The following is a 15208-nucleotide window of genomic DNA, read 5'->3' as shown; positions in this document are numbered from 1 at the left end:
AGAATCGATAAAGAATCGAATCGTTAAACAGAATCGAAAATGGAATCGGAATCGTTAAAATCTTATCAATACCCATCCCTACTCAGCAGTGTGTATATTAAACAAGAAAAGGTCCAAATAACTATTTAATGGTGTTATTGAAAGACTTGTAGCCTGACTGCCGTGTTTTTCAGTATAAATCAGGAATAACTCGTTTTAAAGTGACTTGACTATTTCAGAATGCTGGATCTGATACAGAGACGGCGAAGCGAAAGGCGTGAATCACAGTGCAAACAGAAATGACCTGATCAGTGTTTCCTGTGTCTGAAGCTGAGAAGCGCCATGTGACTGAAATCCATCATGAGACAAGTGTGAAAACATCAGCGAGTCCGTACCTCACTGCTACCATCCAACTTTGATAATCCTCACTTCCTCAATCCCCTGACCTCCACAGCAACAGCAATCTGAGCAGAAGAAAGGACTGAGCGGAGATCTGTCGCTGTGTTAATCTGACTATAACCTCCCTGACATGAAGATAATCAGATTAAAGACTTTACACAGCTACACTCTGAGTTTTCTGTTTAATCTGGTTCAAATCTAATTACTGGTGTGTGTGTGTGAGTGCAAATGAGCTCACTGTCAGGGTCACGAGTTCAGCCCCATAAACTACTGACAAAATTAAATTAAACTCTGAACAGACTGTAAGTCCAATCTGAGTGAATTTAGAATATTAATAGTGAATTAACATGATATTAACACATGAAAGCAGAAGAAAGAGAGCAGATAATCACTTCCAAACTGAGGAGATCCTATCTGGATTCACACTCAGAAATTCTTCTGATGTTCACGCTCTTGAACATTTGAGTCTGGCTTTTGTTTCAAAAAGATGAGCCGAGAGAGACGTATTTGTATATATCTCATTAAATGAAACTGTTCCCCTCCAAAACTCAGTGAGTCAGGAGAGTTTTTGTGCCTCTGCCACTTGTGTCAGCTGGAGTACTCTACACGACACGTATGATCGATGTATGATCGACAAATAGATATGACCAGATGATATTTGGAGTTCTCTGTGTTCATATTGACTTGACAAATGAAGTCAAGGGACTATGGAGGGAAAGTTCATGACTGTAAGCACTCTGTGTACATCTGATAGGACCACTTCAGTTACAAAATAATGGTTCTCCCATTTACATGAGTTTATATCTGGCACTATGTTTCTATTGTGGGGTGTGCCTGAGGTGGGCGGAGCATCAACAAGACCCCCTCACAGAACAATGACAATTTGATTAAGCCAGAAAAAGGATGCCACGGAGGAACAATGGGGTGCAGACGCAGCAGCATGCATATGCAGGCTGAAGTTAATATCTACAAGGTGACTAACTCGGTTATTTTTCACTGTGGTGCCCGTCTCTCTCTCTCTTTCCTTCTGTTCTCCTATCATTCACCCTTCTGTTAGTGACACTGATTCATCAGTAAACAAGACATTTTTTCCATTATTGTCAGTGAGATGTTGCTACATTCAAGCCCACACTCGGGTGTTTGTCCTTGTGTCTCCTTGTGGGAGTTTAAAGACTCTGCCTGTCCTCTGAGACCAGAGCAGCCTTGTGTTCTTTGTTTAGTAAATTGTAATGTTCTGCAGGAAACCGAAGAGTTCAAGATATTTAAACTCATTTGCAATCTCGTGCACTTCACTTTGCAGGAACAAATTAGGGTGCATCACCTCAACTGGTTATTTGGTAAATATAGACACTGTTTTTTACTGTTTAATAAGAGACACGATTTATAAAGCCACTCCTGGATACGAGTCAGTGCCTCTGAAAAAAAATTGTGGTGCTTCTTGGGTCTCTGTTGCATGGGTGAAGATGACTGCACCATGTCTGTTTGCATCAGTGGCCATGAAAATATGTAAAAACATGACCTGTGAAGCAAAACAGAGACATTCATTTGGCAAGCCAGACAATGGACAGACGGGACTGAATGAAATCATTCAAATGTGTTGTCTTTCCAGTGTGTCTCCACGTTTTATTAAACATAAGGGCAAAGTCAGCAATCTGCACATCTTGAAAACAATAAATAAATAAAGGAACGCTTTAAAAACAAATCAGAAGGTCTAACACAAGGTGCAATGACTTCTTCCCTTTACCTAGTGGCAGTCAGGGAGCTGTTGCCTGCCCTGTAGAAGTCTGAGCGTCCCTCCATGGATATGGCTCCTGCGGGATTGAACAAAAGTATTTTATCAGTACAATATAATCTGCAGTATGATCATTGCCTTAACAATGTACAGATAGCTTTAAGATGGCCTTAAAATGTTTATGCATACTGTTATCATGTTAACCTTGTATTCCAGATGCAGTTACAACTATTTTTATACACCTTGCAGTTTGTGCATTTTAAAGAGTTGTGTCTCAGTCTATTAATTGAAGGTCAAGAGTTTTGGCCAGCAATATGTCTGGCCAATTCAGTGTGAGGTCAACTGGAGCTGTGGAAGGAATTGCAATACATGCTTACAAAACACTTATATCAGGTTATTCTTTATTATCTTTTATTTGTCCATATTCTTTTGTTAAGTTTTAAGTAGTATCATTTGATTAAAACATTTATTCAATATATTACACATATAGTTTCAGTTGTGTACGTGCTGGCCTTCTGTCTGATGGAAAAGGTTACAAGGTTCAGCTGGTGAGGTGAGAGGTGAAACTGAGTGCATTTCATGCCGACACACACACACACATACACACACACCTGCACACACTGTAGGTAGGCTTATGTTCTAGGTGAGAGTTCAGATATATTTTCTTGCAACTGCAAAATTGTCTCTGCAAAAAAGAACAGTTTCTTGCAGGATGGGGGCCTTATGTTCCAAACGAGAAGCGAGAGTCAGAAGATTGACAGGAAGCACCTGCCGTGGAGACGGAGACAATGTTCTTTTCAAACTGTGTTAAAAGTCATTGTGGTTTTGATTTGACGTATGCATATATTGTATTGCTTAACGCATGAAGGGGCGTTATAATACACTGATGATATAAATAACAGATTGTGTATTGTTAGTTAGAGATCAATGCTGTTTGCATGCAGTGTGTCTCTCCACGCGTGTCATTAAAATCATCGTTTGACTTCACCTGGCCGGATCAGTGTTGTTATTTTTGGATTACCTCCTGTATCCCTCCTTAACATTTGAACCCTTAACACTCCCTAGACCATCACTGACCCAAACTTCATGCTGAGCCATGTTAAAGGAAGCATAACATTATTTTGCAGGGATCTGCAGGGCTCATCCTGTTCTTTCTTGCAGAAAGCAGCCAAGTTCAGCTCCCTAGAATCTCCTCTCCATGCTCTTGAGACAGCAAACCTTCTGACAATGGCATGTATTTGCCATTCTGTAGGAGATGGACTACCTGTGCAACCTCTGTAGTGACACTGACCCTAACCACGTTTGTTCCCTGGTTATATTTGTGATTACTAATAACTAAATACTCATCTGCTTTATGTTCACTGCACATTAAACTGCAATATTTGACATGCAGTAAAAGTGTTTTACCCCCACTAAATTCATACATTGCACACATGCCAGTAACTGCATTTGAGATTATTGACTTTTTCATCAGTGTCCACTGGAACTTGTCTGGCTATCATGAAGACCCTCTCTACTTATTAATGTCTGAACCAAAACAAACCAGAATATCTTGAGAGTTCTGAGCATCGGCATGGGCTTTTAGTGATTCTGCCTTCGGCTAAAACCAATCCATGTTCTAGTGGACACAAAATGACAAAGCAGCGAAAATATCATAAATTTGTTCTTTTTAACCTGCAAAAAGCAGAAAACGGAAAATTCATCAAAGAAAGTCCGTGAGTGCATTTTTGAATCTCTATGTGGGTGACGGATGAGGCTAAATGAGAGAAAACATCAGTAGATGGACGGACTCCAGCAGCAGCAGGTTGGAATGCTCATTAATTATTAAGCCTAATCGGCACCAGGAGCCAACCATGTGCGTGTGTTACTGAGAGGTCCAGTCTGACCTCTGGCTGCTCTCCTTCTCTCAGCAGGATGAAATCTGTTTTCCCTGAAGGCCTCCTGAACCACAAACACCTGGAAGTAACTTTATTGAGTGCAACAGCAGCAGCGTGTTACATCGCTGGTTTAACAGGAGATAAAGTCTCTGAGCAGGCTCTACCCTGCTGCTCCGCAGGAGTGAAGCAGGACCATGTTAAATGTTCACACGTCTGCTCAGCTCAAATCATACTTTCAGAGCTCGAGGTTTTATCAGGCAGTGATCAATGTAAGACTTCAGAGACAGAGCAAAAATGAACTGGAATGCCCAGGTTCAGTTCACATGAAGCAAAACTTATAAACATCCTAAAATCCTGGACTGCACACTGACTGGTAATAATAAAACGAATCATGATTTAAGTGTCTTTAAAGGATTGGTTTACCAGTTCATCAAGTAAAGCTGTGGATGCTGATAGAAGCGATTATGATATCTCCTCAGAGCCAACAGATCAATCAAACTAACTCTTATCCATCCAACTATCTACTTTCTTCTGCTTATTCAGGTTGGGGTCATGGGGGTACCATCTAACTAGAAATGCCCAAATCTCCTGGTTCTGTTTCAGGGTGTTCTTTCAGTTGCACATGCCTGAAATGTTTTCATTATTATTGAATTTAAAATTTTGCTCCTCACATACAAGGTCTTAAATAATCAGGCCCCATCTTATCTTAATGACCTTGTAGTACCATATCACCCCATTAGAGCACTTTGCTCTCACACTGCAGGCCTACTTGTTGTTCCTAGACGTGTTTAAAAGTAGAATGGGAGGCAGAAGCTTCAGTTTTCAGGCGCGTCTTCTGTGGAACCAGCTTCCAGTTCAGATTCAGGAGACAGACACTATCTCTACTTTTAAGATTAGGCTTCAAACTTTCCTTTTTGCTAAAGCGTATAGTTAGGGTGGGATCAGGTGACCCTGAATCCTCCCTTAGTGCATCATGGGATTCCCCCAGCAGCCTCCACCTATTGTAGCATAACTGAGTGTTTTTTCTTCACTGTGTGTTTATACACCTCTCTGCATCTAATTATTAGTTATTACTAATCTCTGGCTCTCGTCGATAACGTTTCTTTCTGCCCCTCCCTGAGAGTGGCTCTACCAGAGGCTTCCTTCTGTTAAAAGGGAGTTTTTCCTTCCCACTGTCGCCAGGTGCTTGCTCATTGAGGGTTGCCTAAATATTGAGGTTTTATTTGTATTATTGTAGAGTTATTATCTTAACACATAAAATGCCTTCAGGTGACTGTTGTAGTGATTTGGCGCTTATTAAAAAATTGAATGAATTTAAATGAACTATAGGAGGATAAAGAAAAAAGCACCATGCCCACATGAGAAAACAAACAATACACAAGAGGAATTATTATGTACACTTTGTGGTTTGAAAAGGTGCCCTAAGGTCCATTAATTAACATTCTTCACAGATTCCTCCTGAAGTGGCAGAAATTGACTCTACTTCTTACTATAGCCCTCTTTCTTAGAGTCTATGATCCTGCGTTAGGATCTTAAAATGGCTTACATAGACAGAATCACGAGGCTTGAAGCTTTCAGGCAGCTCACTTGTCGAGTCTAGGTGATGATTCAGCCAAATGCCAGCCCGACAAAAGGCAAAATCACTAAACCCATCCTTAGGCCTGTTGTGTTATTCAATCCCACATTTTCATTTACGAAGCGAAAAGATGAATCCCACGCTTTCAAAAATCCTGACAAACTGTTGAGCAGCACAAGTGGATGTACAAACATAATGTCGAGGTGAGGATGGGAGGACGCGTGAAGGAAGCATCTATATGCAACTTACACCTCAGATAACAAACGAGCAGGGGAGGTGGTGTCAGATCCAAAATCAATGCTGGATTGTGTTTAGCACGAGCTGCTTGGTTGGCTAATGAGAGTCAAAAGCTTTGTCACTCAAAGGTCAGTCTCAGTGGAGCTCTGCACCAATCTGCCTCCAGGCTTTAATTGGGAGCAGTGGGGCGAGTGATGTATAACAGCAGCAGAGCTCCATCATCCGCAGCTGCACTAACTCCCATCCAGCTGTTTTACACCTTTATTTCTCCAGGGAGGCCTGCCGACCCGCAACCTGCTGAAACTCAAACAGCACAAGTCAAACCAACAGCTGCAGCTCAGAGTCTGGACTCTACTTTTGGTATTACATTTATTTTCTGTGCATTGAGACTTTTAGGATCAGATTGAATGTTCTGTGTAAAACCCTCTTAGGCCTTAAAAAGCCCCTGTTTGATTTACCTAAAGAGAGAGGTAGTCTCAATTTTGCAACTCTAAGGCATGGACACGGTTATTTTTGTGGCTGGTATTATTTTCATATTTACTTTTAGTAGTTTCCCCTTCAGAGTATTTAAATAAATGCGATTTGCTTTATAGCAGGCAATTTACTGCAAATTGTACTAAATTTAAAGCCAAGAAAAAAACACATCTCACTTTGCGCTCCATTGGTGTTTGTGATAGTTGTTGCTGATTGATGTTGAATGCCAGAGGAAGATGTTGTCAGAGTGAATGTGTGACTGGCACGGGTGGATGGCTCAAAGCTTTGGCTGTTTCTTCTACTTCTGTACCGAGTCCTTGCCCCAAACGTCTAAAGCTGAGTAGGGGAGACCGGGGATAGTTGTAACATTTTTGACATTTCTGTCTGTAAATTGGAGCTCTTTTAAGGTAGTGGATTCAAAATGTAATGCAAAGTATTTACATGTCTCTGCTATTAAATAGTGCAGCTATTTTCTCTGCAGCACAATTACCCATTGCCTGGTATGGTCTCAAACACAAAGAGTGAAATGTTACAATTAACCCCATAGTCTGGGTTAGTTGTAACATATCCTGGGGTAAAATGTAACACAATGAAATAAGGGTACTAACAAAACATTAACATGTAATCTTTGTTTATTCAACACATGAATGCACTTAGAGCCATTTATGTAGCTGTGTGTGTTTGATAGAATGCAGAAATCTAGCTTTTGAACATATTCCAAACCCCCCAAAAAAGACAAATTATGGAATTTTCTGCAACTGAATATTTCATTAATTTTTGGTTGGTCTTCCTTGAGTTTGGCCTCATTGGCTCAGTGGGCATTATAACCTACAACTCTTGCACCAATTTTGAACATAACAATGAAGCTGAAAAAATGTAGTTGTTCACCAGCATCGCAATTCCATTACTTTTTATCATGGCTTACCTTGGTGTGGTTTTCAAAGTGCTTCAGAAAGATGAGGAAATCTGTTTCGTGCACCCATCCTGACTTATTTCCACTACCAGTACTTCCTACTGGTCCATCTCTGACACAGTGGTCTGCATAATGTATGTGTGGGAACACAAACAGTAGAGGAATTGTGTTGCCAATGGCATTAACCGCATATACAAATGCGACCAGTGAACCTCTCTCTGCTGATGTCGTTGCCCCAACTTGTTTAATATAAGTTAAAGTAATAGTGTGGTAAGTTGTAACATCTGCATTATTGTTACAACTAACCCAGACTGTTGCTGTTACAACTGACCCAGACTCCTATAGCCATGAACTAGCTAACATTACAGCCAACGGCTAAAACATTAGCACTAAAGACCTACACAGAATATATCCCCATAGACATACAAATAACATAATTTAAGTTTGATGAGTTTAGCTGCAAAGCAGATAATGCTATTAGAAATTGAAATAAAGTAGAAAAACTTACTTTTTGGCATACAAATTACTTTTTTTCGTGTTAAATTGTCTGTGTTTGAAAAAATGTGCTGATTTTTCACATGTGATAGCAGAACTGAGTTGGGCATGCACAGGATGAGTCACATCATTTGAAACTTAGCCCTGATTGGAGAAATTGGAAGTGTTACAACTGACCCACGTTACAACTATCCCCGGTCTCCCCTATATCTGTACACCAATGATACTGCTATTTTGATGAAACCTAGCAGAACGTATCTAACTAGGATGCTTCCTGGACTGTCCCATTTGATGTGTTTAGGGCCTGTCCCACCCCTGACACTTCTGGGAAGACCTAGGACAGGCTGGAAAGAATATGTATATATTATATATTAAAGGATATATTAAAGTTTCTCCTGATATTAATCCTGAAGCTTGAAGGTTGGTGAATGATCCATGCGACTCTCCAGTAAATTAGATGACCTTTTGCATCGGTTCTGTAATCCTGTAAAACTTGAGCTTTCAGTGGCTACTGAGCCATCGAACTTACTGCTTCACTCTGTACCCATTCAGATAAAATAAGACTAATTTCACAATGATTGCTGGCTTAAGATGCAAAAATTGTGCTTCATGATGAATGAATAACTTGAAAGGATGATGCTTTGTCGGCCATCCTTTTTTCTGTTTGAAATCTGTGACAGTTCAAGACATTGAAGATCTTTTCTTGAATTCTCTGTCTGATGAACTAATTCCACTTTTGTGTGTTCATGACATTAAACATTTGCTGACACTGAATGGTGTCCATGCTTCTCTATGAAAACACACTGAGTAAGGTCACTTATATGATTAGCAGGACAAGGGTCAAACCGCTCCTTGTTAGCTTTCTCTTAGTTCCTTAATAAAAGTTGCTTTCAGCAGATTTCTGAATAGCTCTTAAGAGAGAACTCTTTTAGCACCAGGACTCCTTGTGGTTAAATCACATCCTTTGTCAGTGTGGCCTCTGTTCTGTTAGCAGATCTTTTTTTTATTTTTCTTACTATCTCCCGACTCAGAAATCCATTAATATTTCCTACAGCACGATTTGAAACAGATCTAAAGCTGCCTATGGTCCTCCGTTCACGTGCATGGATGGTAAAAGGTAGATTACTGTGTAAAATTTTAATTTACACTGCGCTACAATAGCGTCCTTTTAAAATCCTTCACTTGGCCTTGACTCGACAGTTCAAGATTCATCGGCTTTTTGAGAGAGAATGAAGAGCTGTGCTGTGCTCTCGCTGTGTCTTCCAGTACTTCCCTGAGAAACACTTCATTTAAACCAAAGCCACATTCAGAAAAACCTCAAAAACACTGGCAGCATAGAGGACAGCTAAAAGCGCTAGTTAGACTCCAGCAGCAACAGAAACCAAGTGACTCACAAAAACAGGTAACTAATGAGGAGAACAGGAGCAGACTCTGTAGTACTGTGCAGCAAAAGGGACAAAAATAATACTACTGAGAGGCTCGGGGAGAGTATATTCCTGCTGAAACTACCTCCTGATCTGGCCAATGAGCGGTCGGCACCAGCAGTGGGAAACAAAGAACACACTACTCCTTCGCCATGGCTCTAACCCCCTGGATAAGCTACTGACTTGGCATGCCTTTAGCGTGTCAGCTAATTGTTTTTGTGACTAACTCGTCATCTTCTTGTTTGTATTCTCTTGGCAGAATAAAGCCTTGTGCAGCTTTAACTCCTCAGTAGTATTACTTTTGTCCCTTTTGCTGAGCTGTGCTGTAGAGCTGATAAACACTGTTTAGTCTATAAACAGTGAAAAGGTAGCCAATAAATTATCCTTAAGCCCAAAATGCTGTCTAATCAGATCTGACAAAAAGAAACAACACAGGATTTTGTTATTTTTTGCTGTTTGCTTATTTTACTGATTATGATTAAATAATCACTGCAGATCTAATCTGTAGGAAAAGAGAGAAAACAGACTCAGTTTTCAAAGAGCTAAAATTACAAACAAATCATCCAAATAAAACCAGAACATTGGTCCTTTCCTCATACCTGAAATGACAAACTTAAGTATTTCCAGTTTAAAGTGCATGTTAGGAGACAGGTGGGTTACATTGGTGCAGCAACACATTTTATTGTATTTTATTTTATGCAGTTTAATATAGTTCCATTACAGAATATGAAACTCATTTATTGCTCATTTCCAACCCTTATCCCTTGCTGGGCTTTTATGTCATCAATAGACAAACAAGAATTTGCTATTTAAATGCAATAAATAAAAATTTGATATGATGATGTGACATTTTACAGCTTTTCACTGTTCTCACTATAACTGTCTCATCTTTGGGTGTTTAATCTTTTTATACATTACACAAATTAGCGAAACTCTCAAAACAAAGTCAAATACTGATTTAATTATTGTTATTACAATTAGTTTAAATATGGTTCTGCTGTTCTGGGGATTTTCCCGTCTGAGTTGGCATGCTTGCTGTGTCCACCCTTGGTGGTGGAGCTCCTGGGATCGCACCTGCGGCATATCCACGACCAAACAGCAGGAGGCTTCTTTAGGCCTCTTTCTGCTGTTTTCACTTTCCCCTCACCCCCAACTGTTTCTTCCTGTTAAAAATGAGTTTTTTCTTCACACCGTCACCAATTCCTGCTCACAGGGCGATGTCTGATTGTTGGGGTTACTTTCTCTAATATTTATGGTCTTTACTCTACAACATGAAGCACCTTCAGGCAACTGTAAATTGAGTTGTGGTTTAACAAATGAAAAAATCAAATATTACTCTGAAAAAAAAATTCTTCATTGCTATCCTCAATTATCTAACTGCTGCACAGATTTCGCTCGTGACCTGCGGTGTAATTAGCTACCCTCAGTTTAATATAAGTCTCAGTACGTGGAGCTCGTATTAGCTGCACCGAACACATTAAGTGTGAAGTGAACCCTAAAGGTCAAGCAATCAGTCTGGAGCTGCTTGCCCCAGCTGTTTTAGTTTCAAATATGGTTCACGGCCGTGTGAAATAATAACCCTGATAGGCAGGACTTTCAGCACGTTGCATACGGGACCGTGTGATGTAAGTCCAATGTGGGAAAATTTAAGGGAAAAACCAGCACGCTGAAGGAAATAAAAAAACTATTGAGAAAAAGAATTAAATCTCCACTCTGTCCTTTAATAAAGTCTCGTATTAACCTGCAGCGAAAAGTGTCTTTGAAACTGTTTTCAAAGTGTTGTGAAGTCAGTGAAATAAACATGTTTCTTCACCAACTGCTAGTAGGTGCAATAGGTGTCAGGTGCGATTAATACCAATGAAAAACTAAAACATTGAATACATGTTTCTGAAGAAGCGTTTGAACACGGTTGAAGAGAGTTTTTCAAGTGTTTCAAGTTGATAAAACACAAAAAGGAATTTTTGTAAGGATGCCGCTGGTCAGGTGTCTTTTCTTCAAACCATCATATACAAAATTCATCACAGTAAAGACAAATAAGGAGCACAAAGATCAAAGCAGGAGAGTTTTTGCTTCGAACCAGTGGAAGTCCAGACTTCTGCGTGTGTCTGTTTGAGCACGCACACACGTATGTGTGGAAGCAGTGAAGCTTCCCTGCAGAAATCAGGGTTAATAAAATAAAGTTCCACCCTGTCGGGCAGATAATCAGACACACCGAGTTCATTTCAGATGAAACTGAAGCTTTTTAGCTCAGAGCTGAGAGAAGCAGCGAAGGCAGGAGTGCCTTCATTCAGATCTGGAGCCCAAACATCTCCACACCGTGACTGCTACTCACAGAAAGTAATAAAAACTATAGTAAGTGTAAACTTTGAAAATTCCCCCAAAGAGTTGTTCGTTTTCTGTAGGAGCCTCCAAATGTTTTCTCACATCAGTCATTTTCTTGTGATATGGAAGCTTCAAAAGAAGCTGTTAAGCTTGAATAGATTTTACCTTCAAATCAAGAAAAACGTCTTAGTGTAAGATTAATTATTTCAGCTAAGTGGGGTTGATAAAATGCACTTCTGCACATGCATTCAAATATCCAGTAACCTGTCTTCACAGTGCACTGTGGCGTTTGTATCTGATGTGCCAGTGTAGCTGAGTAATAAGGTTTGTTGACATCAGTGCTCTCTTTATGTGTGTTCATTTTTCTTATTTTTATTTTCTGTGTAATTATCTGTTGGGCATGCGTAGGGTACCCCTGCAGTTTGGTTGTGCACCCCTTCGTCCATAGCTGCACTATGGTGAGTTTTCATTTGTATGGGCTGATGTTTTTTGGGGGTTTTCTTTGTAAAGGTATAAACAATGAAAGTGTCAGGGCTCTGTGTGCAGGCAGGCGGAGAGGAGGATCCAAACGCAGGACTCAGACACTAACGTGAAACTCAAAAACCTCAGCTTTATTGCTGGTACGAAAACAAAACATGAAGTGACCACTGAAACCGGAGAACAGGAACACAGGCAGAGACCAAACAAAAAACAAGGAGAACCAGAGTCCAAAAATGCAGGAAAGCACTGCAAAAACAAAACGAAACCAGAGCTCAAGAGTCCACGAAAAGTTCAGGGGACTGACCGTGCACACGGCAACGGCAGCGACGGGCAAACAGTTCTGGAGGCCGACCGTGCACACGGCAACGGCAGCGACGGGCAATCAGTTCTGGGGGTCGACTGTGCACACAGCAACGGCGGCGTCGCAAGCAAAACCAATCAGGAGGCCGACCACTCGGAAGGCAGTGGCAGCCACTGAGCAGGTCCGGAGGTCGGCCGCGATGCCAGCGGCGGCGACGAACTCTTTCCGGAGGCCGTCCCCGAAGGCCATGATGCCAACTTAGCGGCCTGGAAAGCGGCTGGCAGAGGCGAGGCGGAACAGGTCAAGCTGGCTCTGACGGCGGTGTGGCAACCGCAGGACCAGACGAGGCAGGACCAGACCAAAACGAAGGCGGAGACGAGGCAGGACCAGGTGTGGATGAAGACACCGAGGCAAGACCAGGCGTGGATGAAGACACCGAGAAAGGACCAGGCGTGGAAGAAGCCGGAGCTGGGCCAGACGAGGAGGAGGCGGCTGAAGCGGAGGCTGGACCAGGCGACGCTGATGATGCTGAAGCCGGACCAGGCGACGGCGTGGGTGAAGCCGAAGCCGGACCAGGTGAGGATGAAGCCACAGCCGGACCAGGCGAGGATGAAGCCGGAGCCGGACTAGGCGAGGATGAAGACGGAGCTGGCGAGGATGAAGACACGGAGGCTGCAGCTGGCGAGGTTGAGAACTCTGATGCTGCAGCTGGCGGTGGCGTGGAAGCCGGAGACGGAGGCGCTGCAGCAGGTGGCGGCGTGGAAGAAACTGTGGATGCGGCTGCTGGTAGAACAGCTGGTGGCTGGACGGGCTCCTCGGGCCCCCCAGCTGGCGAAGCAGGAGGCTGGACGGGCTCCTCGAGCCCCCCAGCTGATGAGGAAAGTTGCTGGACGAGCTCCTCGGGCCCCCCAGCTGGCGAAGGAGGAGGCTGGACGGGCTCCTCGGGCCCTCCAGCAAAAACAGTCTCAGGACCATTGGGCACCGGAGCCCCTGGCACACACAGGACAGAACCAGCAGGTGCGGAGACCTCTGGCGGGGACAGAGCAGGACCAGCAGGCGCGGGGACCTCTGGCAGGGACAGAGCAGGACCAGCAGGCGCACGAGCCTCTGGCAGGAACAAAACAGGTTGCGCTGGCTTCTTTATGTCCAGATGTCCAGAGTTAACCGAATGCTGATATTTAACCTCTAGGGAGGCCCCAGAGAGAGTAGAAGTCCCAAATTGAGCTAGGTCTTGAGGAGCAATGAAAGTCTGTGTGGGGCTATTCTCCTCCTGAAAATGAGTGGGTGGAGATGGTGGCTGAGGAGCAGGCCGTGTTAATGGCTGAGGTGCTGGCAATACCAAAGAGGGCACTAAGGTCGACTGAGATGCAGGAGACGGAACTGACTGGAGAACAGGAGGAGACAGAACTGATGATAAAGCTAATGATTCTTCTACCAACTGAGCTACCGACTGGGCCATAGGCTGTAACAAAGTTTGTAATAAGTCTGGCTGTGGTAGCGACTGAGCTATGGATAGCGGGGGTGAAGACTGAGCTATGGGTGACTGAACTTGAGGTGAAAGTGGTGGTGGAGTTGGTGACTGGGCTACAGGCAGCTGCTGAGCAGGAAACACTGGATACTGAGCTACAGGTGGCTGCCGAGCAGAAAACTGAGCTGACACAGGCTTAAGAGTCTCTGGGGTGACACACACATTGTTCGCTCTCACAGAAGTGTCGAGTTGAGGACGAACAGCAGTCACTATATGCTTGACGGGTTCAGGAGCATGATAATCACCCGGAACTTTTTGAGGCATAGAGTCATAGATCTCCTTGGTTTCATCAACAGGTTTAGAAAGGTGAGGTTTGGGACAGTCTAAATAGTGCAATGAACCAGGAGAATTGTCCTTCAAATAATCACTCCTTTCATTTACAGTTCTTATTTCAGCAGGGGGCGAAAGAGTAGCCCCACCACTCACCCTGTTCAGAAAAAATCCTAGGCTCCCACTGGACCTGTGAATGCTGGCGGCGGGTCCGCCGCTTTCCCGTCGAAGAGGGATCGGGACTGGCTGAGGGTGACGTGGCAAAACTCTGCAGCGGCTGCTCCTCCTGCAGTGTGGAATCGCTGGGTGAGTCGGGTGGCACAATAATGATTCCTAACATGTACAACATGTGTAAGCTGGTTGCTTGCAGGCTCGTAGTAATCCTCCCGGGACCGGCTAGAGTGGAGACCGGGGCGTCCGCGGGGAGGAAGAAGACGAGTGGGCCAAAGTAGGCTGCCAGCGAGGAACGGCAGCACGGAGGCCCTCCAAGCGCTAGCCGGGTCCCGTCAAAATGGGAGCTGCGCTTCCACCGTGAGTCCGCTGGATCCATTACTGGTCGCGTCGTTCTGTCAGGGCTCTGTGTGCGGGCAGGCGGAGAGGAGGATCCAAACGCAGGACTCAGACACTAACGTGAAACTCAAAAAACCTCAGCTTTATTGCTGGCACGAAAACAAAACATGAAGTGACCACTGAAACCGGAGAACAGGAACACACAGGCATAATCTGAGGGTACGACACGACACCGAGCATGGGAAAACACAGGGCTTATATACACAGGGTAGTAACGGGGGAATCGGCAACAGGAGGGAGACACAGCTGGGAGAGATCAGGGCTAACGAGACATGGGGAACAAAGCTGCACACACTAACATAAGACAAAGACTTTCACAATAAAACAGGAAACATGAATCACAACTCAGAGACACGGACTCAACACAGAGAGACAGAAAATGACACCTGGAACTGAACTATACATGAAACCACAATTCCTAAAACATGGATAACAGAAACATGAAACTCAAATAATAATCATCACAACCACAACAAGAGAACAAGAAAACAATCCATGATGCAAAATTAAACCAAAACATAATAAACTCAAAATACTGGGTCCAACGGACCCAGAACCATAACAGAAAGGTCAGGTAGTGGCCAATGTGTCATAATCGACTCTGGGCTGGACCAATTACAGCAGAGGAGGT

The sequence above is a fragment of the Haplochromis burtoni genome, unplaced genomic scaffold (genome assembly GCF_018398535.1).
Source record: "Haplochromis burtoni strain Fernald_Lab_line unplaced genomic scaffold, NCSU_Asbu1 Contig_150, whole genome shotgun sequence".
In the NCBI taxonomy this organism is placed as follows: domain Eukaryota; kingdom Metazoa; phylum Chordata; class Actinopteri; order Cichliformes; family Cichlidae; genus Haplochromis; species Haplochromis burtoni.
Note: the sequence above shows the minus strand (reverse complement) of the source record.